The sequence below is a fragment of the Pantherophis guttatus genome, chromosome 5 (assembly GCF_059756535.1).
Source record: "Pantherophis guttatus breed Tessera chromosome 5, ASM5975653v1, whole genome shotgun sequence".
Classification (NCBI taxonomy): domain Eukaryota; kingdom Metazoa; phylum Chordata; class Lepidosauria; order Squamata; family Colubridae; genus Pantherophis; species Pantherophis guttatus.
In genome coordinates this window covers 86,920,157-86,932,954 of record NC_142067.1, presented here as the reverse complement: position 1 = coordinate 86,932,954, position 12,798 = coordinate 86,920,157, and positions in this window count along the sequence as shown.

Genomic DNA, 12,798 nt, shown 5'->3' with positions numbered 1-12,798 from the left:
GGATGTGAACTGATGGTAGGCTTCCTCTGGAGAGGACTTCTGTGTCTGGCACCTTGTCCTGCCACCAGATCCTCAGAATTCTATGGAGGCAGGTCGTGTGGAAGTGGTTCAATTGCCTAGCGTGCCTCCTGTATACAGTCCAAGTCTCACTGGCATACATCAGGGTAGTTAACACTACTGTTTGGAAGACTTTGAGCTTTGTAGCAAGGCTTAGTCCAAGCTCCAACTAGCTCAGGTGAAAGCGACTATGACAGGAGTATCAAACTCAATTTCATTGAGGGCCACATCAGCATTGTGGTTGCCCTCAAAGGGCCAGTTGCATGTAAGACTATGATGACTCACAGCAATCAGGTGGGCATGCATAGGCATGGCTGGATAGTCACAGCTGGGTTGCTGCAATTAAGTGTGTGTGCCTGGATGTGCCTGGCCAGCATTGACACTGTCACTAAGTGCAGCTGTCCAGGGTAGTCTAGATTGGGTATGGGGAGATAGAGGTTTGTTTCCCTTGTTCCATGGGTGATGACATGCAGTAAAAATCATTTTAGGCATTTTCTTAATTTCTGATATGCCAAGCCCCAAGGTTCACCATTTTTTTTTCATCTTAAAAAAGCTAATATGAAAAAAGTAACATAAAACACACTGACCTAACCTCAGAGAGCTCCTTGCTACAATCACAATGTACAAATCCAATAACAGGCATGGATTAAGGAGGATACCTAAACTATTAACATGCTTCTTTTGGGGGAGAAAGCAAAAGAGTTTGCTGGACCATACTGTTCACTTTAACTACAAACTCAGGATCTTGACTGTTGATCAACTGACTTTCTGCTCATTTATTGATCCTTCAATGAAGGTTTCATCAGTGAGGGGCTTTTAGTGGAAAAGATTCTGACTTTATCAATACCTGTTTTTGTTGGCAATGGCTAAGAGCAGGACAGTTGAAGAAAGAGATCGAGGGGCTAATTCTGGCTGCACAAAACCAAGCCTTAGGGAACAAATGCATACAAAACCTGCCTATGCAAAGAAGGTGAAGAAATGGATCATCTGATTGCACAGAAGATTGCAAGAAGATTGCACAGACTGACTACAAGCAATGATACAACGAAGTAGCAACAATGATGCATGGGAAGACTGCAAAAAATATTCATTTGCCTGCAAGCAAGAACTGATGGACCATAAAATAAAAGCTAAATTGCTCTGGGACTTTAGAATTCAACCAGAAACCAGACACCTGCCACATAATACCCCAGACTTAACAATTGTTGATAAGAAAGACAAAAAAGTCTGGATAGTGAACATGGTAGTAGCTGGAGACAGCAGAATAAAAGAAAAATAAGTGGAAAACATAGCAAAATACAAAGACCTCCAAGTAGAAATTAAAATAGCAAAAAAGCTGTTTGTGGCAAAAAAGCAAAGGTAGTACCATAGTAGTAAGTGCTCTGGGTGCAATTCCAAAACAACTGGAACACCACTTGAACACCATCGGCATTGACATTCACCATCAACATTGAAGTGCAAAAGGCAGCTTTACTTGGAACAGCTTACATCCTATGACGTCATCTATAACATCATCAAACAACCACGTCTGTCTATCCCAGGTCTTTGGAAGGACTCGAAAGGTAGACAAAAGTGCCAAATCCAGTCTGAACATCTAACTGTGCAATGAGTCATAATAATAAATTATCATTTTTTGTCACCCAACTCTTTTTCATGTATCCGTGATTACAACTTTGAAAACATTTACAAAAAACAAACAAAAATAGCACAAAATTAAGGTTGGTAAGGAAAAACAGAGGGAACAAAAGAGGAGAAAAGGGGCATCAGTCATCCTTGCCAAAGGGTAGGTGAAGAAATACTAATAGGGTGTAAGTGATTTGAATTTTGGGGGTAACCTCATTCCAGAAAGCAGATAATGCTACAAGAGAAGACATGCTTCTGGGATTCTATTACATGGCATTGTTTATTAATGGAAGCCAGAGTATACCATCTTGCCAGATTGAGCCAGCCAGGCAGATACTATGGGAGAAAGTAATAGTAATAGCAATAAGTGATCTTTATGATAGTCAAATGTAATGTTTTAACCCAAAATGTATCTTTCATGAATGAGTCATGAAATAAAAATCATGAACCCAAATTCTTTCAAAGGAAAGTATTAATTTCCATTTGTATATCTCCATTTGTATACATTACAGTAATGTACTGATTTAAAATGAATATTACTCATAAAATTAGACTCATAAATGAATAATTTTAAGTAATTGAGAAAAATATACATCAATATCTATCTATCTATCTATCTATCTATCTATCTATCTATCTATCTATCTATCTGCCAATTATCTCCAGATTTAAATATTTACATGTATATAGAATTATTTTGGCTGCTAGAAAGGTCAATGAAGCAATGAATAGTAACACTGAATTTACATTTTACCATTAGAAAGACAATTGTCAGCAATTCAACAGGCAATTTTACTTTCTTCTTCTAAACATTATGTAACAGACTTAAAATAATTTACAAATTATTTATGTCCGAAAAGAGAAAGCATGAAATAATGAACCATCATAACCACTAGATGGTAGTGTAGGGCAAGTAATTCAAAAATCCAACCCCTACAAATGTTTTGAGTTTCTGTCAAATGACCATATGTAGAGCACCTTAACCTACCAGTCTGAATCCATTAAGTTTGTACATATTTATGATTTTTCTAATGCAATAGTGTTATACTTTAAAGCTAAAGGAAAAGGGAAGAAAGCAAGATTCATTTAATAAAAACTTCAAATGAAATTAAGAAGCTATTTATGAACACCTTAAAATGCAGTAATATGAATATCTATTATGCTTACTATTCACACATAGTTTTGTCTATATGTAAATATTAGATTTTTATATCAATATAGATGTAGTTTTATAAACTTGTTTTATGCAAATTTAGATCTTGTATTATTAGCCATTCAATTAGAATGATTCATAGCAATTTATTGGTTCATGATAGTTGTGCATATCTATTTTACACATATAGTATTTTTCGGTCTATAAAACACACTCCCCCCCCAAAGTGGGTGGAATTGTTTGTGCATCTTATAGAGCTAATGTTGCCGAAGCCCCACCCACCCGCTGGCTCCCACCCTTTGGCCTCTGTCTCCCAGCAATTTGTCTCCTTGCAGCAAACAGCCTAGTCAGCTTCAGCCCAGCCTGATTAAGCATAAGCAGTTGATTGGTGGTTGGATCAGCCTCCCAGAATACTGCTGATCAGCTGTTCCAGGCTCTGGGGATCACTGCTGCCCATCACTGCTGTCGCTGCCCATTGCCGCCGCTGCCTATCACCATCTCTGTATGCCCCATTTTTGGCCTCTGTACACCCCATTTTCAACCTCCATGTGTCCCATTTTTAGTCTGTTCCAGGCAATGGAGATCACTGCCGCCTGGAATGGACCGAAAATGGGGCATGCGGAGGCTGAAAACGGGATGCACAGAGGCCAAAAATGGGGCGTGCGGAGACCGAAAATTTGCTGAGGTGGCAATAGGCGGTGACGGTAGTGATGGGTGGCAGCAATCCCTGCAGCCTGGAACAGCTAATTGGCAGTATTCCAGGAGACCGATCCAACCATCAATCAGCTACCAGGCTGTTTGCTGTTTGCTGCAAGGAGGCAAATTGCTGGAGGCAGAGGCAGATTTTTTTTTTCTTGTTTTCCTCCCCAAAAGCTAGGTGCATCTTATAGTCTGGAGCATCTTATACTGTGAAAAATATGGTAAGTTATATAAAATTGCCCCAATTTTACAAAAGAGAGTTATTTCTAGGATTACATCTTAAAATTTGCAGTAGTACAGATCCAAGAGGTATTAGGGCCATGCAAATGCTTCAAAAAAACATGGTTTGCAATATGTACAAGATTACACATCAAATCCTTCTTTTCAATTAATTTTTCAGCAAAACGGTGATTTCTTATATATGAAAAGATACCAGAAGCAGTACTGAAGCAATTGGACTAGTGAGGATAACTTGCCTTAACAGATTGAAGAGAATGGAAAGAGAGACACATAACTAAGGTTAATTATCAACAGATAGCCAGAACGTGCAAAGATGAAGTCAGAAAAGCAAAGGCTCAGAATGAACTAAGGCTTGCTACAAAAGTCAAAGATAATAAAAAAAAAGTTTCTTCCGACGGAAAGAGATAGAGGAGGAAATAAAAAAGAAAGAACAATTGCTTATAACTAATCCAGGAGATAAAAAGGCAAAAGATATGATAAATATTTTAAGAGAGCAATTTAATATGTTAATGGCTGGGCAAGTAGCAACCAGTTTACAATATGCTAGACATAATACATTCTGTAATGCCAATAAACCTGGGAGATGGCTGGCTTACACGATGAGGAAAAAGAAAAAATCACGTACTATAGATAAGATAGAATTTAGAGGTAAGGAAATTTATCAACAAAATTTAATTAAAAAGGCTTTTTTGGATTTCTATACAAAGTTATATGCTAAAGACTCAATCCAAGATGTTGATATTGATAGATACTTAAAGGTAGATATTCCTGAATTAACGCTGGAACAGAGAGAAAGATTGAACCAGCCAATAACTGCTGAGGAAATTGCTGGGGTAATCAAACAATTAAAAATAGGTAAGGCTCCAGGAACAGATGGATTAACAGCTGTTTATTACAAACATTTACAATCTGAAATGTTAGAACCACTTAAAATTCTATTTAACAAAATACAGGTAGGGGGAGGAGTACCACCCTCTTGGAAAACAGCTTTTGTCTCATTAATTCCAAAGGAGGATCAAAATTGTATTAAACCTGAGAATTTTAGGCCAATTTCACTCTTGAATACTGACTATAAGATTTTTGCTAAAATATTAGCTAATAGATTAATGCCAGTTATGCAACAAATAATTCATAATGATCAATCAGGGTTCATAAAAGGGAGACAAATGAAATATAATGTTAGACAAATTGTAAACTTATTGGAATACTTGGAAAAAAACAACCAAGTCCCTGCAGCGTTTATATTTTTGGATGCAGAGAAGGCATTTGATCGTTTGAACTGGCAATTTTTGTTCAAAATAATAGAAAAAATGCATTTTGGGGAGTATTTCACACAATCAATTAGAGCAATATACCAGCAGCAAACAGCACAAATAATAGTTAATGGAGGTCTAACAGAGGTTTTTAGAATTGAGAAAGGAACAAGGCAGGGATGTCCCCTGTCCTCATTGTTATTTATCTTGACTTTGGAAGTGCTATTGAATAAGATACGTGACTCAGAAAAATTGAAGGGTATTGTAATCAGACATCAAGATTATAGATTAAGAGCATTTGCAGATGACTTGGTTATTACTTTATCTCAACCCATAGAGTTGGCTCCATATATATTGGATATAATTGATCAATATGGGAAAGTATCAGGATTTAAAGTCAATTCATATAAGACAAAGATGATAACCAAAAACATGTCTGTACTTGAAAGAGATAAACTAGGAAGAATAACTGGGTTTGAAATAGTTAAAAAGGTTAAATATTTAGGAGTGTATATAGCAGCTTCAAATACAAAATTATATAAAAATAATTATGAAGATCTCTGGGAGAAGGTACAGAAGGATATGGAGAATTGGAAAAAATTACAGTTGTCTTTATTGGGAAGAATTGCAGCAATTAAAATGAATGTGTTACCCAGATTTTTATTCTTGTTCCAAATGATACCAGTGCTTAAGAAAGATGAAAATTTGAGAGAATGGCAGAAAGGTGTTAATACTTTTATTTGGGCTGGGAAAAAACCCAGAATAAAGATGAAAATTATACAAGATACACGTGAAAGGGGTGGTCTTAAAATGCCTAATTTAAGACTATATTATGAAGCAGCGGTCTTATCGCAAATTAGTGATTGGTTTAATTTAACTGAGGGGAGAATGTTGAATTTGGAAGGTTATGACTTACTATATGGATGGCATGCTTATTTGTTATATGATAAAAAAGTGGATAAAGTATTTAAGGCCCATATACTTAGAAATGCTTTGTTGAGGGTTTGGAAAAAATATCAATATAAGTTAAATTATAAGATACCTGTATGGGCAAACCCTAGACATGCAATAGAAAATATAAGTATAGAACAAAAACAGGAGGTGATTACCTATAAAGAGCTACTTGTTATGGGAAGGGGTGTATTATATTTGAAATCTTTAGATACATTGAGAGAAGAAGGTATAATTTATACATGGTTTCAGTATGGTCAGCTTCAAGCTAGATGGAAGGAAGATCAAAAAACTGGTTTTGTGCAAAATGAGGAAAATTTGGTAAAACAAATTAGAGATCAAAAACAAATGCATATTAAAAGGTTGTATAATGCTTTATTGGAAATAGATTCAGAGACGGAATTGGTTAAAGATTGCATGATTAAATGGGCACAAAATTTTCAAGAGCCCGTGATGATGGAGACTTGGGAAAAGATTTGGATTAGAAATGTGAAATTTACACAAGCACAAAATTTAAGAGAAAACTTTTATAAAATGTTTTATAGATGGCACTTAGATCCCAAAAAACTATCATGTATGTATCCTAATGTGCAAGCTAAATGTTGGAGATGTGATTGTGATGATGCAATTTATTATCATATATGGTGGACTTGTAAAAAAATCAAAACATTCTGGATAAAGATTTGGTGGGTGATGCAGAATATTTTTTTAAAAAGATTGAAATTTACTCCGCACTTGTTTCTACTGGGTATAACTACGGACTGTACAGTTGTAGAGACTAAACTGATCCTGAATTTAATAACAGCAGCAAGATTGTTGATAGCACAACACTGGAAGAAGGACTTTTTGCCTACTATTGATGCTTGGATACTGAAAGTAACTAACTTAGCTGAAATGGCTAAAATCTGCATACTTGAAGGATCATACACAAGAAAGATATATATTGGATTGGAGAAGATGGATTGATTATATTCAAAATAAGTATCAGACTAAAAAATATCAAATAGCTTATGAATGAATCTTTAATGGTATAAGCGTTATATGAGTGATTTTAGAAGTATTATATCCAAGAGCATGATTTTATCTATGGGGGGGTTAAGAATTTTTTTTAAGAGGGGATGTGAGTTTAATGGATAGTTAAGCAATTTAGTTTATTGTTAAAAGTTAACTGAAATACCTTGTGTTCTGCTCTGGGAAGTCGGGGAGGGGGAGGGGGGATGGGTGGGAGGGTTGTGGGAAAATTGTGGGTTTTTTTTTTATTAAAACTTTTTCAATAATAAAAAAAAAAGTTTCTTCCAACATATTAATAACAAGAAGAGAGGAGAACGCTGTAATTCCTCTCAGCCAAGCTTTTGGTAGCCAACTGTTTATGATGTTACTTTCCCCACGTTCTTTTGTAACTATATTTGTATTTTGGTGTGTGACCACAAATAAAAGTTATAATAACAAGAAAAAAGTCAATGAAACAGTAAGTCCACTAAACAGAGAAGATGGCAAGGAAATAAAGGCAGTAGGGAGAAAGCACAGCTGTTTATCTCATTCTTTGCATCAGTCTTCACACACACAAAATTTATAGCCCAATATACCAAAAAAGCTACTGTAAAAAACAAACCAGAAATAAAAATTAAAATAAGCAAGAAAATGGTAAGAAGACACCTATCTGACCTTGATGAATATAAATAATCAGGAATTGACAGATTATATCCCAGAGTTCTGATGGAGCTGGCAGATGTTATCTCAGAACCACTGTACCAAATCTTTCAAAAATCCTGGAGCATAGTGGAAGTACCTGAGGATTGGAAAAGGGATGATGTGGTTCCCATCTTCAAGAAAGGGGGGGGGAAACAGACCCAGGAAACTACAGACAAATCAGTCTAACATCAATACCTGGGAAGATCCTGGAAAAGATAATAATAAAAAAAAAACAGATCTGCAAACAACTAAAAGCAAATAAAGTTATAACTAGTAGCCAGCACAGGTTTGTTAAAAACAGATCATACCAAACCAATCTTATTTCATTCTTTGATGAAGTCACTAAATTAGTAGACCAGCAAAATTCTGTGGACATAGTATACTTAGATTTCAGTAAGGCATTTGACAGAGTAGACCACAATCTACTTCTTGGTGAGCTAGAACAATGTGGAATAGATAACATCACCACCAGATGGATTTGTAGCTGGCTGACAAACTATACTCAAAGTGTAGTCCTTAATGGTAATACATCCACACGGAAAGAAGTAGCAGTGAGGTACCACAAGTCTCTGTCTTAGGCCAGTACTCTTCAATATCTTTATAAATGATTTATATGAGGGAATAGAAGGGGAACTCATCAAAACTCAAATAAGCTGACTTTGTATAAATATACAAAAGTATGAAAGCTATTGCTTAATGCATTGTAAGCCACCCTGAGTCTCCGGAGAAGGGCGGCATATAAATCAAATTTAAAAAAAAAAATTGCAGATGATACTAAACTGGCAGGAATAGCCAACACCTCAGAAGACACACTCAGGATCCAAAAAGATCTTGAGAAACTTGAACAATGGGCCCTGTCCAACAAAATGAATTTTAATGTGGATAAAAGCAAAACTTTACATTTAGGCAGGAAAAATCAAAGGTATAAGTACAGATTAGGCAAGACCTGGTTCAAAAACAGTAACTGTGAGAGGGACCTTGGAGTCCTAGTGGATGATTATTTTAAATAAGAGCCAGCAGCAGCAGCAAGAAAAGCTAATACAATCCTGGATTGTATAAACAGAGGCATAGAATCAAGATTACATGAAGTATTAGTGCTGCTTTACAAAACCTTCATAAAACCACACCTGGAATACTGCAACTAATTTTATAGATACCATACCACCATACCACAAAAAAGATGTTGAGACTCTGGGAAAAGTTCAAAGAAGAGCAACTAAGATATTCAAAGGCCGGGAGACTGAACCATATGAAAAACGGCTGCATATTTTGGGTCTGGCTAGTTTAAAGAAAAGAAGAATTAGGGGTGACATGATAGCAGTATTTCAGTATTGCAGGGGCTGCCACAAAGAAGAGAGGGTCAAATTATTCTCCAAAGCACCAGAGGGCAGGACAAGAAACAATGTTTGGAAACCAATCAAAGAGAGAAGCAACCTAGAATTAAGGAGAAACTTCCTAACAGTGAGGACAATTAACCAGTGGAACAGCTTGCCTTTAGAAATCATGGGCGCTTTATCACTGGAGCAGGGGTGGGTTCTAATTTTTTTTACTACCGGTTCTGTGGGTGTGGCTTATTTTGTGGGTGTGGCTTGGAGGTCATGTGACTAGGTGGGCGTGGCTAGCTGGTCAGAGTCATTTCTGGAAGGTCCTCACACTTACGACCAGTCCTTGCACTTACGACCCAACTCATTTATTTGCTTTTAACACTGATCAGCTGTAGGACGGCCCTTTGAAGCCCCGCGGCAAGAGTTTAAACAGTTTTTTCCCCTCTAGTCATCAGCTGGGACTCAGGAGGCAGCAATAGATTGGGGGTAGGACCAAATAAAAGGTAAGAATAACATGGGTGGGTGGGTGGTGGGACGGTCGGGGTGGGGGAGAACGGTTCGGTAACGTCATATCGTCACCGCTACCGGCTCGGCTGAACCGGACCAAACTGGGAGGAACCCACCACTGCACTGGAGGTTTTAAAAAGAGACTGGACAGTCACTTGTCAGAGATGGTATAGGTTCTCTTGCTTGAGCAGGGAGCTGGATTAGAAGACCTCCAAGGTCCCTTCCAGTTCAGTTCTGTTCCGTTCCGTTCCGTTCCGTTCCGTTCCGTTCCATTCCATTCCATTCCATTCCATTCCATTCCATTCCATTCCATTCCATTCTATTCTATTCTAAATGCTGCTGAACAGGTCAACGAAGATTGAGCTGTCTGTGTGCTTTTCTGTCTGTCTGCTCAGGGAATAAAAAATAGAAAACTAGTACAGGTATTCCTTGACTTATGACCACAATTGAACCCAACATTTCTGTTGTTAAATGAGGCAGTTAGGTGAATTTTGCCCCATTTTACAACCTTACTTGCCACAGTTTTTAAGTGAATCGCTGCAGTTGTTAATAACATGGTTGTTAAGTGAATCTGACTTCTCTATTGACTTTGCTTATCAGAAGGTTGCAAAAGGTGACCACATAACTCTGGGACACAGTAACCATCATAAATATGAACCAGTTGCCAAGTGTCTGAATTCTGATCACATGACCATGGGGATGCTGCAATGTTCATAAGTGTGAAAAATAGTCATAAGTCACTTTTTTCTGTTCCGTTGTAAACCTAACCCTAACCCTAAATGAACTGTTGTACAGTTGAGGATTACCTCAAGGTGTCTTAAACAAAAAAAATTAAAAGATGTCAGAGGCTGATTGCTGTATTTTATGATGTATTTTATAATTATATCCTACATAGATTCCATGGTAGGAACAAAAAACAGATGGTTCCTTTCTGCATGTTACTACAATAACGATGAAATCCAGACTATCAGAGAAAATTGAACATCTTGCTAGTAATAATGTGGTTGCTTTGGTTTGTCTATAATCTAGAAAACCAAATATTCAAGTGTATAAATAATGGTTCATTACCAAACTCTGCTGGGAATTAGACAATGACAACATATTTAATGTGTAATTTTTTATTGCCATATACCACGGGTGTCAAACTCATGCCATCACATTGCCGTCATGTGACCTTTTATCAGGGGTGGGTTCTAATTTTTTTTACTACCGGTTCTGTGGGCGTGGCTTATTTTGTGGGCGTAGCTTGGAGGTCATGTGACTGGGTGGGCATAGCTAGCTGGTCATGTGACCGGGTGGCCATGGCTATGTGTATAGGGACTACTCAGAGGGCTGAAAAAAGTCAGTTCTGACTGGTCCTCGCACTTTTGACTGTTCCTCACACTTATGACCATCCTCACATTTATGCCTGTGCAGCATTCTTAACAACCATGTCACTCATCTCACAACTGCTTCTCTTCACCATGGTGACAAGATAGGGCAAAAACATAAAATGTGAGGACAGTCGTAAGTTCAAAGACTGGTCAAGTGCGAGGACCAGTCAAAAATAACTTTTTCAGCCCTCTGAATAATCCATATGCACAAAAGGATACAGCAATAGAGAGGGATGAAGGAAGGAGAAGAGAGATGGAAGAAGGAAGGAGAGAGAGGGAAGGAAGAGAAGGGAGGAAGGAAGGGAAGGGAAGGGAAGGGAAGGGAAGGGAAGGGAAATTAGAGTAGGAGTGAGGGTAAGAGAGGGAGGAAGAGAGGAGGAGAAGGAGGAAGAGGAAGTAGGGAGGAGAAGAAGGGGGGAGGAAGAGAAAGTAAGAAGGAAAGAAAAGAGAGAGGTGGTAGGTTTGAGGAGAAAGATTGCTGTACAGTAAAAAAGATGAAATGGAAGAAAGGCAACCCCAAACAAATATAAAGATATTAAGATAAAGAATGAATTGTTAAACTTTAAAGAATAAAAGAGAACAAATATGAATAAATAGCAATAATTAGAAACACACATACAAACATACAATTTATTTTCTTTGAACGGAGTATTTGGCCAGTTCACAAATTTAAACAGTGTTTAGTCATTTCAATTAAATTTACAATTTCTATATTTCCTTTTTGCCATATTTATTCCTCATCTATTTTTGTAAAAAACCAATATTACCCTTCATCCTCATCTCTAATCTTAATCAAATTCAATTTTTCCCTTCTATTCTATATTATACCCCTTCCCATTGTCATCTATTTTTATATCCATCCTCACATTGGTTAATTATGTAATATTACAGTTGTTTAATACAAATTCAACATTTTAATATAAATCAATTAGTTATATAACTATCTTTTTTGTATATTAATCAATATGAACATGAATATTCCAATTATGTCCATGCAATCCAATTTCTTACAAATCAATTAATTATATTTACCAATAATAATAAACCAAATAATTTCCTCCATATATTCCTCCAAACCACAATTTAACCATTTCTGCTTTCCACACAATATACAATTAATAGTATCTCAATTATTACAATTCCCTAGTTAAATAGAGCTTTTTTTATTTTGTGTTTTAAAATCTTGAACTCTCCTCTTTTGCCCTAAATTTCCCATTGTTTGCACCTACCTTTTTTGATGAGGAAAAAGAAAAGAAATCTGCCTCATAGAAAAGAAATTTTCCAACATAACAGCCAACACCCTGCTTTACTTTCAATTTCGTTTTCAGCTTGATTTGCATAAGGAGAAAAAAAAATCTGCTCCAGCAATTTAGCTCTTTGCAGCAAGCAGCTGAGCCCTGCACAAAACAGCTGAGAGCAAATCAGCTAGAGTTGGGAGGCAGATCTAATCAACAGGCTAATTAGCCTATGCTGAAGCTGAAAGGAGTTGTTTTTTTCTTGCTGTTTGCTTGCAAGTAGGTAACTGCTGTGAGGCACAGGCCAAAGGGTGGGGGCCACCCTCCTTGCCACTTAGCGCACCCGTAGTCCCCTTTTGCCTCTAGTGCTCCCCTGCTGCCCCCCCTTGCCTCTTACTGCCCCCCTAAGGCATGGTACCGCCCACTTTGGGAACCACTGGCTTAACTACTTAACAACCAGTTCTACCGAAGTAGAATCCCACCACTGGGTCTACCCATTTATTTTTGCAGACACCAGTCTACTCATTTGTTTTCTTTTAACACTGATCAGCTGTAGGGCGGCCCTTTGAAGCCCTGTGGCAAGAGTTTAAACAGTTTTTTTCCCTCTAGCCATCAGCAGGGACTCAGGAGGCAGCAATAGATTGGGAGTGGGGCCAAATAAAAGGTAAGAATAACTGGGGATGGGGGGTG